General features: G+C 42.4%; 1 protein-coding gene across 4 annotated transcripts in view; it reads left to right on the plus strand.

Moving 5' to 3' along the window:
• STARD13 (StAR related lipid transfer domain containing 13) overlaps positions 1–19,031 on the plus strand; it is a 234,524-nt gene that overhangs the window by 154,361 nt on the left and 61,132 nt on the right. Inside the window, exon 1 of one of the 4 annotated variants that reach the window (XM_081197881.1) lies at positions 545–937. The exons of the other annotated variants lie outside the window; for them this stretch is intronic. The gene's annotated coding sequence lies outside the window, so the exon portion shown is untranslated. Of the gene's footprint in view, positions 1–544; positions 938–19,031 lie in introns of those variants that run through there. 4 annotated transcript variants of the gene reach the window in all.

Here is a 19,031-nt window from a genome sequence, read left to right on the forward strand (position 1 = left end):
AGCAGTGGCTTAATGACTGAGACAAAGACCGATTTCTATTTTTAAAAGGTGTCATTGGCATATTAGACAAAGAGGGTGAAAAGCACTCCTAGCAACCACTGCCACCTTGCAGGGCCAGATCGCAAGAGCATTTCGAAACTGATAACCAGCTGCCCAGAGGAATTCAGGTTGCATTCACCAGAATAATAACCCCATCCTGTGTGAATTAAGCTTCAGCTTGTTCACCGTCATGACATCAACCAGTGCCAAAATGCAACCAGTTTAGGACTTCCCCAGCTTCACCGGGATTAGAAGACAGAAGTGAGAGGTAGAGCTGAGTGTGATTTGCATAGTGACCTAGACCGCTGGTGGTATGCATTTTTTAAAGGACCGCTTAGTATGAACTGTGCAGTGTGTTTTGCCTCACACTGGCATTAGGATAGGGAAGTATTGTATTACATTGACATAGCTCTTCGGGCTTGAAGGTCACAGCTCTCTTGTCATGAGTTCTCCGTATTATTGATTTGACTGTGCGGTTGACTTTCATGTGCACCTCATTAAGATGAGTAATTGTTTTCCAAGTTGCAAGTGGAGGTGCAGGTCTCTTCATGGTATAATTGCATGATTTACCCTGACCAGCCAGTGGTAAGAGAAATGTTTTACAGAAGATCCAGCTGTGAGTTTTCATTTCTTCAGGAACAGGAGGAGGCGGGACTAGAAACCAACCTAAAGCCAGGCAGGGCATTGATCAGACCAGAAATGATGTAGAGAGCACACACAGCCCTGCAGACAGCCTCGTGGAAATAGTAACTGGCAGAGATAACCAGGAGGAAATGCTCAGTGGCAGAGTGAAACCATCTGTCAGATTCCGAACAGTTCTTCTCAATAAGCAGAAAATGAAATCGAGAAGGGATTGTGTTTAACGGAACAGCGGAGCCTTGGGATATTTGTACACAAAGTAAGTTTTCATCCTCCAGTAATTATGTGTTTATTAGTACGATAACTAATGCCATTTGAAGTGCTCTTCAGTTTGGAAAGGGGGGGAAACGAGCTTATCTACTCTGTACTTCCTCTATACTTTAAAGGTTTTAAATATACGTTAGACATGCGACCAAGTTTATCGTGAAGTTGCTTATTTAAAACAATTTGCAAACAAGCTTTTGAATTGCTCATAGTGCGTGTTGTAGAGCGGTTTTGATGATCTTGTTTGAGAGGCACCTTCTCTGTGTTAAAGACTTATTTTAGAATCAGTCATACTGGCAGTACTGATTAGGAGCACGCCTGGTATATAAGTAATGAAAGGGGAGCATATAATCTGTCTTTGGGGGGTTGAGAAAAATTGTATGCTTATCCCATATTTATCCTGAGATAAGCAAGAAGAAACTACAAACAGTATATCAAAATAAATCCTATCCTTTCTGAGATTATTGATAATATGGCCATTAAGAAGAATGTCTCTAGTGAGTTTTGAAAAGAATAAATGTATGTGGTCCAAAAGTATCTTCAAAGTTTATGTGCATCCAGTCTTCGAAAAGCTTTTCTATATTTTACTTATTTAAAATATTTTATTTTGCATTTCAACAAGGTTTTCAAGGTGATTGTTTTTATATTTTCATAAGTGAAACTATGACATGCCAATTGCAAGAACTGTGTACCAATTTATTCAGGGGTCTTGGTGGGTGCCAGCCACCTAATTTCTAATGGCTTGAGATGAGGGTGATAATAAGAAGCAGAAGGTGCTTGCAATTACCTTATGGAAGACCTTAGAAATTGGTTTTATTTGGCACCAAACAATCCTGCTACAGTTTTGCACAGCAACGACACTTTTGTTGCGGTAGGTTTCATGCACTATCTGCTCTCGGCCAGAAGTGTAAGCTTTAGCTGTAAACTCTCCTTTTTTATAAAAACAACAACACACACACACTCTCTCAATGTTATGGCCCAATATGGATGACAAAACATTGTAGCATGTGTGGGAAAATGGCTGCAATCCAATGTCTGGAATCATTTATCTTCTGGTAGAGTTTGGAAGATGACTGTTTTATGCATTTTACAGAACTCCCCGCTGATTGATGTCATTTGCTTAGGGGGGAGGGTGCCCTGTTGTTGCGAACAGGGATGAATGGGGTGGAGGGGGCGTATCACCCTCTTGGTACTATTTAACTATCAAACAATAATAGTAGGAGCAGAGTGGGTTGCATCCTGTCCAGTGTCCCTGATGCACTTCTTTTTTAAAGCTTTTGGCACATTTGTGTTTAGTTTTTGACAGTCACATAGATCTATCTGATCGCTTCTTAAACATAAAACCCTTCTCTTTTTCAGCTGAGCCAAGGATAGGGGTTCCCATCTTTTTCACTTAAAGGGTTTCCCTAGAATTGCTGCTGATTTTATTGTCACGATTGGTGGGGAACAGAAACAATGGTGCGTTCGTGCAGTTTGTGTTCATTGTGTCTTAGCACTTGTCCTTTGCCCGCCAAGACATTTCCATTCATTTTGCCAGGATTTAGTAAAGAGGTTGCATCATAATGTGGTTGCCACACATCTAAATCCCATGATAGTTTGGCCGTGTGCTACATGCAGTCCTTAAAATTACTAGAGTTTTATATGTGTGGTGTTGTTGTTTTTAATGGTTTGGCAGGGGCTTTAGGCTTTTGACACATTAGTTTTACTCAAGAGGAGTCTAAGGCTGACTACACACAATACTCTGTGTGCAGGGCATGCCCACTTCTGATTTGGGAAGTGGCGTACAAACATTGGCCACAAAAATCTTATCTTGTGACTATCTTGAGGTCTATCTACCTTTGTTGTTTCTTAGGAAATGATGTGTTTTGTTGCTTTTCGCCTTCAGTCCTAATTGAGAAAAAGGACAGCCTAGCTACATTGCAAGCCCAAGAAAGCAGGCTGATAATGCCAATTTCTCTATCTTCCTGTCAGCATGCTTTTGATACTGTGCATGCCTCGAAATCATTTGTTCCCTTCTCCTAGCCCCCTCACTTGGCTATCCGTGTCATACGTTGAAACTGATATTTGCTGTACACCACCTATTTCCTCCAATCTTGACTTTGACGTCATTGGCATCAGATTGCAGGGTGGTGAATGAATGGGCTCTGTGTGGTACATGCATATGTGTTTGCTAATTAGATGGGCTGTTTCTGTATTCAGAGCCCCCTTTCCAAGACAAAAGGTCGGATTGATTTATTTTCCATTTTTGACTGGAAGTCACTTCATGGGAAAGCCACTAACAAGAGAAGCGACAAAGGGCATTTTGCACAGATAAGTTAGCAAGGCAGAAATGCAAGGGAAAGAGGAATAATGGAACATTGCTTTGCTCTATCCTAGATTGTTGTCATTGAGGCTTTCAGACGGGAAAGAGAATCTCACCACATACAAACCCCATCTGTTTGTTTCTTCAAGAAGGTTCTCCTAACTATAATACTTTGTTCGCCTTTCACATATTTCTGCTGCTCTGGAAAAGAAGCTGCAGCTATCTCAAGTAGAATTAGCCCACAACTATTTTATTTTAATCCTAGGTTGCTAAGCAGAAGTGCACCGGCTTCGTGTCCTTCTAGCCTTTCTTATCAGGTGAACAATTATCAAGCAAAGGCTGGAATGTTATTTTAAAATATTGTAAGCTGTAACTGCAATGTAAACTTTTTAGTCATATGCAATCTTCCATTTAATCATTTCCGGTGTGAAAGACAAAACTCTGGCAAAGACATCTCATAAAGTTTGGCACTACGTATCTTAGGGCTATACATTTTTTCCGCTGGACTTTTATTTTTTACATTAACTTATAAAGAAGGCTGATCACCGAACAATTGATGCTTTTGAATTATGGTGCTGGAGGAGACTCTTGAGAGTCCCATGGACTGCAAGAAGATCAAACCTATCCATTCTGAAGGAAATCAGCCCTGAGTGCTCACTGGAAGGACAGATCATGAAGCTGAGGCTCCAATACTTTGGCCACCTCATGAGAAGAGAAGACTCCCTGGAAAAGACCCTGATGTTGGGAAAGATGGAGGGCACAAGGAGAAGGGGACGACAGAGGGCGAGATGGTTGGACAGTGTTCTCGAAGCTACCAGCATGAGTTTGACCAAACTGTGGGAGGCAATGGAAGACAGGAGTGCCTGGCATGCTCTGGCCCATGGGGTTACGAAGAGTCGGACACAACTAAACGACTAAACAACAAACTTGTAAATTTAATTCCATAAACGAGATCGTCCCTGTTGACCCTATGAAATGTCAAGTAAAGTTGATATAGCAATCTTTAGTAGTTGAAATAAGCTGACAAGTAGTGAAAAAACACGCAGTGGATCACATTGCTACATCCTCCCCATTAACCCCAAGCAGCGAGAAGTTTCAGTGTCAGTGCTTACCTGAGTCTGACTTCCTTTTGAAGGAGAGAAGCCCGGAGACTTACAGTGATTTTCAATATTTGGATGTATTACGTCATGAGTGTAGATGGATACGTATACCTTAAGCATTTTATAGGCAGCAATTGCTTTGCTGAAGACACCCCCCCCCCCGAGAAGCTGCTTGGCACCCCTAAAGGTGTCTCTCCCCACTTCAACTCTCAGTTCAGCTATCTCTGCCCCTTTGTGTGTCCCTGTCTTCTTATTCTAATTTCTTTATAACAATATATAGTGTATGTATAGCCAAGCACCTCAGTATAATGATATGAAGTGGCTAGTTTCCACGTCCAGATTTATTCTATAAGGGCTTAATAGGCTGCTGTCATTCATTTAAGGGAATCTTAAGGACCTGGAATAGCTTTCTGGAAGTCTGGAGGCCCTCAGAGTCCAGACATTCAGGTACAACTTCCGTCATGCCTGGACCTGGGCCATGTTTGCTAGGGAGTCATAGTCCAGCAACAGCTGGTGGTCTGATGGTCCTCTACTCCTGATCTAACATTGCTAACTCTGATTGGTGGCAGCTGTCAGATGTTCTCAGGCAGAGATCTTCTCCCCAGCTCTATGACTTGGACCTTCTACATACCAGGCATCTGCTCTCTCTCTCTCAGAGTTGTGGCTCATCCCCATCTTCCCCTGAGTGATGCTCAAAGATGTATACACTTGAAATTGTATTGTCCAGATAGGCAGCAACACAACAGATGATCTCTTTAGCTCAATCTGGGTCTCTGAATATACAGTATGCAGTTCTATAAGCAAATTGCATGAATTATTCATTTTGACAAACAGATGTTTTCATGAGTAGGCTCTCATGTTATAACTAGCTCTTGTGGGAAAGGGAAAGGGAAGCAGTTTTTTATGTCTGGTATGGAGAACACTTGTTTGGAACATAGCCTTCTATAGCCTTCATCCTAGTTGCTTCTTGGATGAAGAATAGTGAAGTCAGTCCACTACCTTTTAAATGGTTTACAAATTTCTATAAAAGACCAGATCAGTATTTTGTGGAAATATCTTGGCAACCCCACCACCCTTTTAGTTGACTCAGCCAACAGCCGCTCATTGTACTTCTTTAAGCTTCCTGGCAACACTGCCCTACAGAACCATAAATTTTTTGGGTTCATAATGATATGGATGAGCTCAGTAAGTCTGACTATAAAATCTGGAGCAAGTCCCCTCCTCACTATAGCTAAACCTATTAACCATTTATATCAGAGTAATTTGAGATTGCTCAGTGTTTGAAGATCACAGGCTAAGACTGAGGTCTTACGTATTACTTGCACACAAGATGTTTTTGTGGCACTCATTTCAGCTGCCCGCACTGCAAAATTCTAGGCATGTTCTCTCAGAAACAAGTTTCCCTATGTTCAGTAAGTATACTTCCTACTAACTGTTCGGGCTTGCTGCCTTTAAGCTTAAGCCTATAGGTCTAGCCCTAAGCTGCTTCTCCTTGTGTTCAAGTTATTTCAAGTGGACTGTTCCACAATGCAGACATATCCCATCATTGTTGGTCCCAGTCAAGATAAAGTTAGTCATCTCTTAAGTCCCACTGAAAGCAATGAGACCTGGAATTAGTCTGAGAGTGAGAATTGTGCCAATTCTTTGGGTGCGGGCCTCTCACACGCTATTTTATACATACACTGAGGAGGTGTGTAGATGCAGTCCTTGCCATGCAGAGTGAATCTTTTTTCAAGTGAGTTTCTGAATGTCTTCTTGGCTTTACACAAGTCCTTTATGTTGCTCCTCGTCTTGCCTCTCTCCCACCTTTCCTAGCTAGTATACCCAATGTATGCATGCCTTTTTCACTTTCCCCTCCCTGCTGTCTGATGGGCTGTCGGTTGCCCACTCCTCAGTATAGATTACAGACCAGCTGACTCTCCCACTTCAGGTGAGAAAGACTGTAGATTTGGGGACTGATACCCCTTCCTCTTGCTTTGAATTCTAATGTCCAGTTGCCTTTGTTCTTCTCAGTTCCACCTTCATTTGGTTTCCCAAACAATATTGTTGACAATTCATGTGATCCAAAGCTGGCAAGGGCAGAGAAACGATTTGCTTTGATCTATCAATGCAAGAGCTATGTTTGCAAGATCAAAGTCAACTGCTTCGCTACGCCACTCAAGTCCTGTGCAATCCAATAAGCACTTTGCAAAACAGCTAAATACATTTAACACAGTAATGTACTTTTTAACCTGCAGAATTCCTGACTCATTCATCACATCCGAGATTTGGGTTAGAGGGATGGCATCCATGCAGACGAGTTTGGGCCGCTCTCTTTGCATATTCTGTTTTTTTAAAATAAAAATTTTTATTAGTTTTACAAGTTTTTTATAAACAATACAAACAAATAAAAAGACAAACAAACATGTATAATCTCATATCCTTTTTTTTCATAAACCTCACTTCTCGGACTCCCCCAAACCTCCCCATTCTACATCCCAAATTTCAAAATTATTTCAGCAAATCCTAAATTTAATCTTATCAAATATATTCCTTCATTATTCTTTTCTTTGACTTAATCTTTTATCGCTGTAATCTCCTTTTCTTTCTAAAAAACCTCAACATTTTAGCATTCATCAATTTTGTAGTATTTCTTAAGATAGATTTTAAATTTCTTCCAATCTTCTTCCGCCGTCTCTTTCCCCTGATCACGGATTCTGCCAATTCCATATAGTCCATCACCTTCATCTGCCATTCTTCCAGAGTGGGTAGGTCCTGCGTCTTCCAATACTTTGCGATAAGTATCCTTGCTGCTGTGGTAGCATACATAAAAAAAGTTCTGTCTTTCTTTGACACCAATTGGCCGACAATGCTCAAGAGAAAGGCCTCTGGTTTCTTAGGGAAGGTACATTTAAGCACCTTTTTCATTTCATTATATATCATTTCCCAGAAAGCCTTAATCTTCGGGCACGTCCACCAAAGGTGATAGAAAGTACCTTCAGTTTCTTTACATTTCCAACACTTATTGTCAGGCAAATGGTAAATTTTTGCTAGCTTGACTGGGGTCATGTACCACCTATAGATCATTTTCATAATATTTTCCTTTAGGGCATTACATGCCGTAAATTTTATACCGGTGTTCCACAACCATTCCCAGTCAGCAAACATAATGTTATGACCAATGTCCTGTGCCCATTTAATCATAGCTGATTTAACTGTTTCATCTTGTGTATTCCATTTCAGCAACAAGTTATACATTCTTGACAAATTCTTAGTATTGGGTTCTAACAGTTCAGTTTCTAATTTTGATTTCTCCACCTGGAAGCCAATTTTCCTGTCTTGTTTATAAACCTCCATTATTTGATAATAATGGAGCCAGTCTCGTACTTTGGTTTTCAATTTCTCGTGACTCTGTAACTTCAACCTCTTTGCATATTCTGAATGATGTCAGAATAATCCTTAGAAATATGAAACATTCCAAACATTTGAAATTTTAGAACTAATGCAGTGATTAGCAAATCCATCAGATGTTTTATGCCACGAGACACCAGTCATTCACGGCACCCTTCCCTGCTCATCTGAGTAGTAGTAGTCCCCTAGCAAACAGTCAAGAAGGAACAATCTGCCTAGGCATTTTTTTCAAGGCAGAGAGAGGCAGAGGGAAAGAACAGGCAGCATTTTCAACAATCTGGAATGCCTCTCCCAGCTTTTCAGAGCAGGTACCAAGATAGCACCACGTTATTGATGTCAAGGAGTACCAGAGTGGTGTAGTGGTTAGAGAGCTAGACTAGGACTTGGGAGACCAGGGTTCAACTCTCCACTCAGACACAACACTCAGTCTCTCAGCCTAACCTGCCTTGTAGAGCTGTTGTGAGGATAATGTGAGGAAGAGGAGAAATAAATGCTAATTCAAGGAAGAGGAAGAGGGTAGCATATGAAAGAGGAAGTAAGACAGGAAGGACACAGGCAGGAAGAGTGAAAGGGTGGGCAAATGGTCATTAAAAATGCATATATTAAATGAAAGTTTGTTTTACGCAGAGGGACATAATACCCAGAATGCACACACGCGGACATTTCTTGGAAATTAAATATAAGTGTTTTCTTAAGAACATTTAGCTGAATTACAAGAATTGTCGTCAGGGGACAAAACCCACATTCATTCCATTGTATGCCTTGGGCTTGGACTTGTGTATCCCCCATGTGGAATGTTTGGTATTTGGTGCTTTGTTTTTGTGGATGGCATTAGTGGGGAAAGGTTGTCTAAAAAAGCAACTCAGGGGGATGGCAAGTAGAGACAAAGACACCATTACGGAGCCTGTGGTTTTAGCGAACTGTTTGTTTATCATGCTAACTTAGAGATTGTAGATTTAAATCATGCGGCACACAATTCTGATGAAAACAAATCAACAACTGGTTTCCTAGCAAGGAAGATATGCACAACATTGCCCTTCCCTTTCATTTAAGGCAAGTCCTTTCTGGGATTTATTGAAGCAAACTTCAATTCAGACACCTTCCTGGCCTTTAAAGGAAGCTTCATTCCAACAACCTTCTGAAGTTCTCTAAAGAAAAGTTACTCATGGGGCTTAATAATTAGCAGATAAACGGGCAGCATTATTAGTTTCAGTAACTCATGGAGGGGAGGGCAGTATTTCATGCCTAAGAGGACCACCTCTGCCTTGTGTTTTTAGACTGGTCTGTGTTGTTGCTCCCTTCTCTGTTCAGTTATCTGTGTTGAAGCACCTAGACTGTGCAGAGAAAGGTAGGGAGACTTCAGTGGAATCCACAAGACCGCCCACCCCCAGCAGCAAGGAGGGCCAGGAGTTGCAGGACAATACATAGCTCCAAATGAGCAATTTGTTCTAATAAAGTTTGGGACCAGATTGGGCCTTGTTAAACCTCCCCCTCCCCACCAGACTAAGAGTATAAGTAGAGCCTGCTAGATCAGGCTAATTATTATTATTATTATTATTATTATTATAATTACAATAATTTATTATTTGTACCCCACCCACTTCCAACAAAGATTAAAAATATATTAAAATGTCACACATTAAAAACTTCCCTAAACAGGGCCAACTTCAGATGTCTTCTAAAAGTCAGATAGTTGCTTATTTCCTTGACCTGATGGGAGGGTGTTCCACAGGGTGGGTGCCACTACTGAGAAGGCCCTATGCCTGGTTCCTTGTAGCTTTGCTTCTTGCAGTGAGGGAACCACCAGAAGGCCCTCAGCACTGGACCTCAGTGTCTAGGCTGAACAATGGGGGTAAAGACACTCCTTCAGGTATACTGGCCAATGGTCCATGTAGCCCCACATACTGTTCTCACAGTGGCCAACCAGATGATTGAGAGTAAGTCTCATCCTGTACCGACTGAGCTATTCCATAGCCTCCTCCTTGGTCTGCTTCCTGAACCAGGGAGGTACTGGGGAGGCCATACAGGCCCTGCTGACTGTCAGCCTCAGTGGACTACTGCTGTCCAACAGAAGGTTCAGACCCCTGAACTGGATCTTCAGCCTCTGACTCAAGACACGACAGCAGCCTGATAAAAACAGTAGCTCCGGGGGCTGTAAGCAAAGGTGGCAGTCAGACCCCCATCTGTAATTCAACCAAGGCAACTCTGAGTCATTTAAGCAGGATAGATATTTTTTAAGCAGCCTTGTCTGTCCAGTGTTCTTATATACGGTAGGTGTACTTATTGTATCATTTCTACTCTAGAACTACTCTGTGATGTTTATATTACATCTCGCAGTAGGTTGCATATTCCTGTCAATTGCATACAGTGAGGCTTAGCAAATCCTAACTCTGCAGAAAATGTTACCCTCCAGCAAGTAAGCAAGCAGTGCTACAGGGAATGCTAGTCATACAAAGTGCAGCAATTTCCATAGGGGTAGTAAATATAGTGGTTGTTAAGCAGATTTTTATAGAATTGGTGGTGGATTCATGGGAGGGGAGAGAAGATAACTTTATCAAACCCACAGAAAAAGAAATCAGAAGGTACATGCCTTGGAAAAAGTATACACCTTCATTCCAGCAGCAGTTATTTCCTTGTGATGTAGGCAAAAGCGGTATTTAAAAACAAATTTTGTGCCAAACACAAATAGAAGTAGGTTTAGTTTACTGGCTTCCCAGCTTCAAGATGGAGGCACCCAATTTAATACCAATTCACAGCTCTGACCAAGTGGCAATTTCAACAGGCAGCAAAGCTGTCATTTGCTCATTCACACAGCCAGATCTCTTTTTTAGTCCATGGTTAATCTGACTTATATCAGCCTCCTTTTGACACTAGCTTTCATCTTCATTTAACTTTGGCAGCAAGGAAAGCCGGCGTTTTTGCCTTCATGTGTTTGAAGCCCTCCAGATGTTGTTGAACATCATAACCAATATGACCATGGTAAGAAGGGTTGATGGAATTGTAGTCCATATCAGATTGCACCATGTTGGCCAGCCTTAGATGCATTAGATGCCATTATTCACCCATATGATGCTGCAACCACTCCTCCTGCAGTGTCCTCTTGGGAAGACAAGGAAATCGGGGAGAACTTCATCTTTGAAGATGCAATGCGGTCTTCTAAGGTTTGCTTCATTAGTCAACCTCAGTGCATTACCACACCTGGGTTAGTAGTATCTTTGGTCTTCTTAAGTGGTAGCTATAATTTTTTAACACGTTGGGGATGCATAAATGAAGACCTTTGTCTTCATTGAGAAATTGTCCTTACTGTCAACTGCCATATTTTTCCGTGTGTAAGACGATGCTTTTTGCTAAAAAAAAAATAGGCAAAAATTGGGTGTCGTCTTATACACGGATAGTGAATGCAGAGGGGGGACGTGCGATTAACAGCAGCAGCAAGCAGGAGATTGGCAGCGATGATTGGGCGGGTGATTGGCAGCTGTGGTGAGGTGGGCAGGCAATTGGTGGCTTTGGCAAGTGGGTGGGCGGGCTGTTGGTGGCGGCGGCGAGGTGTGCGATTGGCAGTGGCTGTGGCAAGCGATTAGCAGTGGCGGGCAGGCAGGTGAGCAATTGGCAGAAGTGGCCTCCCCCCAAAAGCTAAACAACTTAATTTCTTAATTTTGGGTTGAAAAAAATAGGGGGCGTCTTATACATGGGAGCGTCTTATACACTGAAAAATACAGTAATCCCCATAGCAGATGACCTTAGTATATGTTTTCACTCCGAAATGTCATTTTGTGCCTACATTTTTGTCTCTATACTGGTGTGTATTTTGATGTTTGTTTTCAACTGGATGTACCCAAGTTTGCAATGTTAAAACTACCGAGCATAAGAAACAGAGTCTCTCCATTGCCATCAATGGCAATTTTAATTCACTTGAGGTCATATTATGTATACACTTTAGGAGCTGTACATTATAACAATGCGCTGAAGAAGAGGAATGTGTTTTTCTTGGATTGATGCCAAACCCTTAACTTCAGATACCATGTATGAGAAATTTCAACATCTTGTTTTGAGAAATTATTCCAGGAATCCTGTTGAACAATATGGACCGCATTAATCTAGAAATAAGTTCCTTGTACTTACCAGAAGAAACCGCCATGCAGTTTGCCTATACATTCTCCCATGTCCACTTCCTCTACTCCTCTTATAATAGATTTAATAACCTTCCCACAGATCATTTCCTGGGGCGCAACAGCCATTTGTTGTAGATGGTTAATGGCCTGAGGCTGTACCTCAGGCTGTCAGCTCCTCCAAGTTGCTCATTAATCCTTAGATACACACTCGGCTGCAGACAGAATTCCTCACATCTTCAGCGTGTTCTGCCAGCCATATTCTATTTCATGGCCCCATAGTTCTGGACAGATTCACTGGAGTCATTATGTTCCTTTCCCAATACTTATTTTGAAAAGGTCCACATGACCGGGGTTTTTTAGCATGTTTGGTTGGTTAGTTGGTTTTGTGCAATCCTATTTTTTTTCCTTCTTTGGGAAATAGCGTTTTCTTATGCCAAAAAAGGGGGCATGAGCATATTATCTTAACATATTACGGTGGTAAATCGGGTTGAGAACTTAATTCATTCCGAAGGTCCGTTCTTAACCTGAAACTGTTCTTAACCTGAGGTACCATAGAATCATAGAGTTGGAAGAGACCACAAGGGCCATCGAGTCCAACCCCCTGCCAAGCAGGAAACACCATCAGAGCACTCCTGACATATGATTGTCGAGCCTCTGCTTAAAGACCTCCAAAGAAGGAGACTCCACCACACTCCTTGGCAGCAAATTCCACTGTCGAACAGCTCTTACTGTCAGGAAGTTCTTCCTAATGTTTAGGTGGAATCTTCTTTCTTGTAGTTTGGATCCATTGCTCCGTGTCCGCTCCTCTATGTGACATCCTTTTATATATTTGAACATGGCTATCATCTCACCCCTTAACCCCCTCTTCTCCAGGCTAAACATGCCCAGCTCCCTTAGCCGTTCCTCATAAGGCATCGTTTCCAGGCCTTTGACCATTTTGATTGCCCTCCTCTGGACACGTTCCAGTTTGTCAGTGTCCTTCTTGAATTGTGGTGCCCAGAACTGGACACAGTACTCCAGGTGAGGTCCGACCAGAGCAGAATACAGTGGCACTATTACTTCCCTTGATCTAGATGCTATACTCCTATTGATGCAGCCCAGAATTGCATTGGCTTTTTTAGCTGCCACGTCACACTGTTGGCTCATGTCAAGTTTGTGGTCAACCAAGACTCCTAGATCCTTTTCACATGTACTGCTCTCAAGCCAGGTGTCACCCATCTTGTATTTGTGCCTCTCGTTTTTTATTTTTTTTTTGCCCAAGTGCAATACTTTACATTTCTCCTTGTTAAAATTCATCTTGTTTGTTTTGGCCCAGTTCTCTAATCTGTCAAGGTCGTTTTGAAGTGTGATCCTGTCCTCTGGGGTGTTAGCCACCCCTCCCAGTTTGGTGTCATCTGCAAATTTGATCAGGATGCCCTTGAGTCCATCATCCAAGTCGTTGATAAAGATGTTGAATAAGACTGGGCCCAAGACAGAACCCTGTGGCACCCCACTAGTCACTCTTCTCCAGGATGAAGAGGAACCATTGATGAGCACCCTTTGGGTTCGGTCAGTCAGCCAGTTACAAATCCACTGAGTGGTAGCATAGTCAAGACCGCATTTTACCAGCTTCTTTACAAGAATATCATGGGGCACCTTGTCAAATGCCTTGCTGAAATCAAGGTAGGCTACATCCACTGCGTTCCCTTCATCTACCAGGCTTGTAATTCTGTCAAAAAACGAGATCAGGTTAGTCTGACATGACTTATTTTTCAGAAATCCATGCTGGCTATTGGTAATCACAGCATTCCTTTCTATTTTTTTTTTTTTTTTTATAAAATTTTTATTGGTTTTACGAAATTTTTAAAAAACAAACAAACACTTAAGAAAACAAACATACACGTATAATTTCATAACATATTTTCATAAACCTCTTTTCTAAGACTTCCCCATACCCCCCCTTTCTGCATCCCAATGTCCATAATTTTATAGCAACTCCCAATTGTTACTTTCCAACCTTAATCATCTTAGTCATCTCTATATTCTAACCTTATGTCGCTGTATCCCTTTGTTCCTAAGAACCAAAACACTCTAACATTCATTAAGTTTATAATAGTCCTTAAGATATCTTTTGAATTTTCTCCATTCTTCTTCCGTTGTCTCTTTTCCTTGATCACGGATTCTGCCTGTCATCTCTGCCAATGTCATATAGTCCATCACTTTCATCTGCCATTCTTCCAGAGTGGGTAGATCTTGTGTCTTCCAATACTTTGCGATGAGTATTCTTGCTGCTGTTGTAGCGTACATGAAAAAAGCTCTGTCCTTCTTTGGCACCAATTGGCCGACAATGCCCAAGAGAAAGGCCTCTGGTTTTTTAGGAAAAGTACATTTAAGTACCTTTTTCATTTCATTATAAATCATTTCCCAGAAAGCCTTAATCTTCGGGCATGTCCACCAAAGGTGGTAGAAGGTACCTTCAGTCTCTTTGCATTTCCAACATTTGTTATCGGGCAAATGATAAATTTTTGCCAGCTTGACTGGGGTCATGTACCACCTGTATACCATTTTCATAATGTTTTCCTTTAAGGCATTACATGCCGTAAATTTGATACCGGTGTTCCATAACCATTCCCAGTCGTCTGACATAATGTTATGACCAACATCCTGTGCCCACTTAATCATGGCTGATTTGACTGTTTCCTCCTCTGTATTCCACTTCAGCAACAAGTTATACATTCTAGATAAATTCTTAGTGGTAGGTTCTAGCAATTCGGTTTCTAATTTTGATTTTTCCACCTGGAAGCCGACTTTCCTGTCCTGTTTAAAAAATTCCATTATTTGACGGTATTGACAGCATTCCTTTCTAGGTGCTCACAGACTGTTTGCTTAATTATCTGCTCCAGAATCTTCCCTGGTATTGATGTCAGACTGACTGGGCGGTAATTATTTGGGTCCTCTATTTTCCCCTTTTTGAAAATAGGGACAACATTTGCCCTCCTCCAGTCTGCCGGGACTTCGCCTGTTCTCCAGGAATTCTCAAAGATGACTGCCAGTGGTTCTGAGATCACATCTGCCAGGTCTTTTAATACTCTTGGATGCAGTTCATCTGGCCCTGGAGACTTGAATACATCTAGACTAGCCAAGTATTCTTGTACTATCTCCTTAGCTATTCTGGGCTGTGTTTCCTCTGCTGAATCATTTGCTCCAAATTCTTCAGGTCGGGCATTGTTTTCTTTATCGGAGAAGACTGAGGCAAAGAAGGCATTGAGGAGTTCAGCCCTTTCTGTGTCCCCTGTTTGCATTTCACCATCTTCTCCTCTGAGTGACCCCCCCTTTCTTTGTTCTTCCTTTTGCTACGAACATACCCATAAAAGCCTTTTTTTGTTGCTTTTAACCTCTCTAGCAAGCCTGAGTTCATTCTGTGCTTTAGCTTTTCTGACTTTGTGTCTACATGTGCTGGCTATTTGTTTGAATTCCTCTTTGGTGGTTTCCCCCCTTTTCCAGTTAAAAGTTCTTTAGATAGCCACCCTGGCTTCTTTAGGCACCTTCCATGTTTCCGTCTCATTGGTATTGCCTGAAGTTGTGCTTTTACTATCTCCCTCTTAACAAACTCCCAGCCATCATGAACCCCCTTTCCCTTTAGTATTACTGTCCATGGGATCTCACCCAGCACTTCCCTAAGTTTTAGGAAGTCGGCTTTCTTAAAGTCAAGAAATTGAGTCCTAGTATGCTTGGCTGCTCCTTTCTGCTGTATAGTAAACTTCAGAAGAGCATGATCACTCGCGCCTAATGATCCTTCCACTTCTACCCCACTAACCAGGTCATCAACATTGGTTAGGACCAGATCTAAAATGGTTGTTCCTTTTGTTGCTTCTCCCACTTTCTGGACAATGAAGTTGTCGGCAAGGCCAGTGAGGAATCTGTTTGACCTTATGCTCTTGGCTGAGTTTGACATCCAACAAATATTAGGGTAATTGAAGTCCCCCATTACTACTATCTCCCTTCCTTTTGCATGCTTGGCCATCTGTTCCAGGAGGGCATCATCTATGTCCTCCGTTTGTCCACCACTTTAGCTAATGGGGCTTCCCGCTGCCGCCACGCGATTTCTCATTCTGAAGCAAAGTTTTTAACCCGAGGTACTATTTCTGGGTTAGCAGAGGCTGTAACCTGAAGCGTCTGTAACCTGAAGCGTCTGTAACCTGAGGTACCACTGTAACAGGGTTGGTATGGGCAAAGCTGTGTCTTCAAGAAATCAGGGCCAATTTGTTTAGGGCTATAAAGGTGAGGGGCAGCACTTTAAAGTAGGCCCAGAAGTGGATTGTCAGCCAGTGAATCCAAAACTAATTACTCCCTCTAACAGCAAACTCTGGTAGTAAGTGCTGACAGGACTGCACCCAAAGCAGGGCCCCTGAGGAGCACTGGGCTGTGCCACACTGGGGTTGCCCCTTGCCCGCTTCCCTCTGTGCCCACTCACTGGGCCTGGGCTGCTCAGCTGCCTTTGCCAGGTCAGGGATCTCCACAGAAGTCAGTGCCTGTGTGTGGGAGCCTGGTTGCGCCCCCTCTGAATTTTGCGCCCAGGGCCACAGCCCCCCTGGGGACCCCCACGCTATGCCGCTGGAGTGGAGTGAGCATTCACTGTGAGCTCCATGTTGATGATGATACAAAAATCCTGGTATTGGCAACCTAATTAGCACCTGTAGTGATATATTAAAAGTATTCCCTGAGGGAACAGGCAATAAGATTGAACTTGAAGATTTAAGTTGTAATTTAGCATTTTGGACTCTCGGTCTGCATTTCCTTTGTCCAAGAATAGCTGCTTTAAGGTCAGCACCACCAGACTGATAAAAGTGGAATTTAATGTATTTCTCCCTTAATTAGCATACGAAGGAAGACATGCATTAAATTCCGTATTATAGGTTTGGTACTGTAGCTGCCTCCATGCCTAATCTGAACATTACTGCTGCCTTATGTGCTAACCTCCTAATGATGAGGTGACTATTAGCATTACAAATTCTGCAAATGCAAGTTGTAACCCCCCACCCAAAAAAGCTAACTGCAAATGTTTGATGTGGTTCTGCTTCTAAAAGTGTAAAGCATTCAAAGTCAATGTGAATTCATTTTGTTACCATGGCTTTTTAAGAAAAGATTCCCCACCCTCGCTAATAGTACTTGCCCCTTTTGAAATGTTAACACTGTTAACATAAATACAGCGGTAATAACTAAAGCTCCTATTGAAATCATGGTGTGTTATAGTCAGAGAGAAAAACATTTAGCCGAGTTCGCACTAATATTTTCAGAAATGAACAGATCCTGATTTGGGTTCTCTCTTTAAAACAAATCAGATAGCTGTTATGCTGGTTTCCAGAATAGGGGTGGTCTTCAACTAAGATTTACTCAAGAGTAGACCCATGGAAATGAATGGACATAGCTAAGTTATAAAGTTGACTGAATCGGCTTTATATTAGTGGATTACAAGGGCATACATTGTACCATATAAAGGAGCAGTCACTGGGAGGGTTTCAGGAAGATATGAGTCTCTCCAGTTAAAGCCTGGCCATTTGTTGTGGAGTTTTTATCCAAGGTTAAGGTTCCTAAGCTCTTTCTTGACCAATTGTTGTTGTTTAGTCCTTTAGTTGTGTCCAACTCTTCGCGACCCCATGGACCAGAGCACTCCAGGTACTCCTGTCTTCCACTGCCTCCTGCAGTTTGGTCAAACTCATGCTGGTAGCTTCAAGAACACTGTCCAACCATCTTGTCCTCTGTCGTCCCCTTCTCCTTGTGCCCTCAATCTTTCCCAACATCAGGGTCTTTTCCAGGGAGTCTTCTCTTCTCATGAAGCGGCCAAAGTATTGGAGCCTCAGCTTCAGGATCTGTCCTTCCAGTGAGCACTCAGGGCGGATTTCCTTCAGAATGGATAGGTTTGATCTTCTTGCAGTCCATGGGACTGAGTTACAGTATCAGCTTAGCTAATACTGATTGGCCAAGATGGGGAGCTGACACCTTTCCCAAGCATTCTAAGGACCGCACTTTGGTAAATTATAGCAGGCCAACCAAATGTTTGTTCTGTTTTGTAGCTCAAGCGTTGGGTACATCAGGCTCAGGGACCAAATGTGCCCCTCCAGGCCTTGGGGTTCTCCTTAGCCCACCATATGCCCTCCTGTATCCAGACACCTCTCCCCTCAGGCCATACCCCCAGCCAGCCCTGTTCTGTGTCCTCAAGTGTTTTTGCCTAAGGAGGGGTCCTTGAATTTTGAAAGCGCCTTTTGCTTACCTGGTTGAAGATAGAGGGAGGTGTGGATATAAAAGTCTCGGGGTTTTGCTTGGCCAGAATGTAGCTTGGAATATCTTGTCCAAAGGTCACACTGCGCATCCCTTTTCTGTGCCCCCAGAAATTGCCCTTGAGGGAATCCAGCCCTCCCTCCCTGCTGCTGTTGTAGATGATCTTGCCATGAAAGAACAAGTCGAATATGCATTCCTCAGCACACAATACAGACAGAAGAGTTATTTCTCATATCTAGTTAAACTGAGACTCTGGTGATTTATTCTGCCGATTTAATAGCCACAAGGGATAGGAATGATTAAAACTTTAATAATGTATAATGCCGAGCCTCTGTACAAAGTCAACACTGTGTCATCAAGACCCCTCTTGTTTCCAATAAACTTGATCACATAATTTAGGAAGCATTCTGAGCTCTTATGGGAGGAATTGAAAAATAGGAAGCACTAAAATAGGAAACATGAAGGCCAAGGAAGCCAAACTTAGTAGCAATGTATCACTAAGTACATTTCTTTTATCTGTGTAGTAGCTGTTTGGAACTTGGTAGCTTGCAGACATTTTTGCGAACCAAACCTAAATCAATGCAAAATGTTGCCTATCCTGTTTTGGATCTTACAAAAAAAGTAATAACATAAAGTGCCTAAAATTGCTTGGTGCTGTACAAACCTTAAAAATAATGCACAGCCTTCCCAAGGCCAAAGGAAGCTGGTCCAGTAGGACAAATGGGGCAGTGCCCCACCAACTTCAGACTGCCCTTTGCCAGTCCCCAACTGCCTAACATCCTAGGTAAAGGTAAAGTGACTCCTGACCATTACGTCCAGTCGTGGCCGACTCTGGGGTTGCTGCGCTCATCTTGCTTTATTGGAGCCGGCGTACAGCTCATGTGGCCAGCATGACTAAGCCACTTCTGGCGAACCAGAGCAGCAGAC

The sequence above is a fragment of the Podarcis bocagei genome (genome assembly GCF_964188305.1).
Source record: "Podarcis bocagei genome assembly, chromosome: 6".
Classification (NCBI taxonomy): Eukaryota; Metazoa; Chordata; class Lepidosauria; order Squamata; family Lacertidae; genus Podarcis; species Podarcis bocagei.